The sequence below is a fragment of the Petromyzon marinus genome, unplaced genomic scaffold (assembly GCF_048934315.1).
Source record: "Petromyzon marinus isolate PM22_M1 ecotype Great Lakes invasive population unplaced genomic scaffold, UKy_Petmar_22M1.pri1.0 PM_G_Scaffold_18, whole genome shotgun sequence".
NCBI lineage: Eukaryota > Metazoa > Chordata > Hyperoartia > Petromyzontiformes > Petromyzontidae > Petromyzon > Petromyzon marinus.
Genome location: NW_027422739.1, coordinates 2525001 through 2527500, shown reverse-complemented (window position 1 = coordinate 2527500; position 2500 = coordinate 2525001).

Below are 2500 nucleotides of genomic sequence, written 5' to 3'. Positions count from 1 at the left end.
ATATTTTTCACGCATAGACCCCGTCAAACGCTAGAAGTTGGCGGGGATGTCTCTCTTGTGGCTCACGGGGCTGTTAGGGTCGCACAGAAATGCCTCGGAATGGGAAAACGGGTCATTTTTGTGTGGCCACATTGCATAGGAACGGCATGAAACTTCCAGAGGCATTTGCAGCAGGAATGCATGTGCACTCAAAAACGTCTATATTTTTCACGGATAGACCCCGTGAAACGCTATAAATTGGCGGGGATGTCTCTCTTGTGGCTCACGGGCGCTGTTAGTTAGGGTCGCACAGAAATCCCTCGGAATGGGAAAAGGGGTCATTTTCGTGTTGCCACATTGCGTACGAACGGCATGAAACTTCCAGAGGCATCTGCAGCAGAAATGCATGTGCACTCAAAAACGTCTATATTTTTCACGGATAGACCCCGTGAAACGCTAGAAATTGGCGGGGATGTGTCTCTTGTGGCTCACGGGGCTGTTAGGGTCGCACAGAAATCCCTCGGAATGGGAAAACGGGTCATTTTCGTGTTGCCACAATTGGCATACGAACGGCATGAAACTTCCAGAGGCATTTGCAGCAGAAATGCATGTGCACTCAAAAACGTGAATATTTTTTCACGGATAGACCCCGTCAAACGCTCGAATTTGGCGGGGATGTTTCTCTTGTGGGTCACGGGGCTGTTCGGCTCGCACAGAACTCCCTTGGTCCACCTGATTCGTGCATACAGGCAGCAACTAAAACTCTGTAAACCTGCTGTGAGGACATCTAAACAGTGGACCAGTGAGGCTGTGGAAGATTTGCGGGCGTGCTTAGACTGTACTGACTGGGATATGTTCACGACTGCTACCAATAGTCTGGATGAACTCACAGAGGCTGTGTACATCAGCTTCTGTGAGGACTGCTGTATCCCAACACGTACCAGGGTGAACTTTAACAAGAACAAGCCCTGGTTCTCAGCAAAGCTCAAAAGGTTGAGGTTGGAGAAGGAGGAAGCGTTTAGGAGTGGGGATAGAGACAGATTCAAGGAGTCGAAGAACAGGTTTAGCAAAGCGGTGAGAGAGGCTAAACGACTGTACTCAGAGACACTAAAACACCAGTTCTCTACTAACGACGCTGCTTCTGTCTGCCAAAGGGCTCAGGCACATCACCAACTACAAACCCAGAGCGCCCCACACCACTAACGACTCCCGCCTAGCCAACGACCTGAACGAGTTCTACCGTAGATTTGAAAGACAATTGGACTGTCCTGAACCACCCCTTCCCACCCAAGAGGCCCCATCCCCCACCCATACTACAGAAACGACTCTCTCCTTTCAGGAGGGAGAAGTTAATGGGCTTTTCAAGAGGCAGAATCCACGCAAAGCAGCCGGGCCGGACTCTGTCTCTCCAGCCACCCTCAGGCACTGCGCTGACCAGCTGTCTCCGGTGTTCACCAACATCTTTAACACCTCCCTGGAGACATGCCATGTACCAGCCTGTCTCAAGTCCTCCACCATCATCGCTGTGCCCAAAAAGCTAAGGCCAACAGGACTAAATGATTACAGACCGGTCGCCCTTACATCTGTGGTAATGAAGTCTTTTGAGCGCCTGCTCCTGGCACACCTCAAAGCCATCACAGACCCTCTCCTGGACCCCCTTCAGTTTGCCTACAGAGCCAACAGGTCTGTGGACGACGCAGTTAACATGGCCCTCCACTTCACCCTACAGCATGTGGACGCCCCAGCATCCTACGCCAGGATCCTGTTTGTGGACTTCAGCTCTGCCTTCAACACCATCATCCCTGCCCTGCTTCAGGACAAGCTCTTCCAGCTGAACGTGCCCTACTCCACCTGCAGGTGGATCACAGACTTCCTCTCTGACAGGAAGCAGTGCGTTAAGCCGGGAACAGAAGTCTCTGACTCCAGGTCCATCAGCACGGGAACTCCTCAGGGCTGCGTCCTTTGCCCACTGCTCTTCTCCCTGTATACCAACAGCTGCGCCTCCAATCATCTGTCCGTCAAACTCTTGAAGTTTGTCGGACGACACCACCCTCATTGGGCTGATCTCTGGTGGGGATGAGTCTGACTATAGGTGGGAAGCTGACAACCTGGTGACCTGGTGTAGCCAGAACAACTTAGAGCTAAATGCTCTAAGGACAGTTGAGATGGTTGTGGACTTCAGGAAGAATACAGCCCCACTCACCGCCATCACCCTGTTAGACTCCGCAGTCAAAATTGTGGAGTCCTTCCGCTTCCTGGGCACTATTCTCTGCCGGGACCTCAAGTGGGAACTGAACATCAGCTCCCTCGCCAAGAGAGCTCAACAGAGGATGTACTTTCGACGGCAGCTGAAGAAATGCAACCTGCCAAAGACAATGATGGTGCAATTCTATACAGCGATCATTGAATCCATCCTCACCTCCTCCATAACCGTCTGGTACGCTGCTGCCACTGCCAAGGACAAGAGCAGACTGCAGCGTATCATGCACACTGCTGAGAAGGTAATTGCCTGCAATCTACC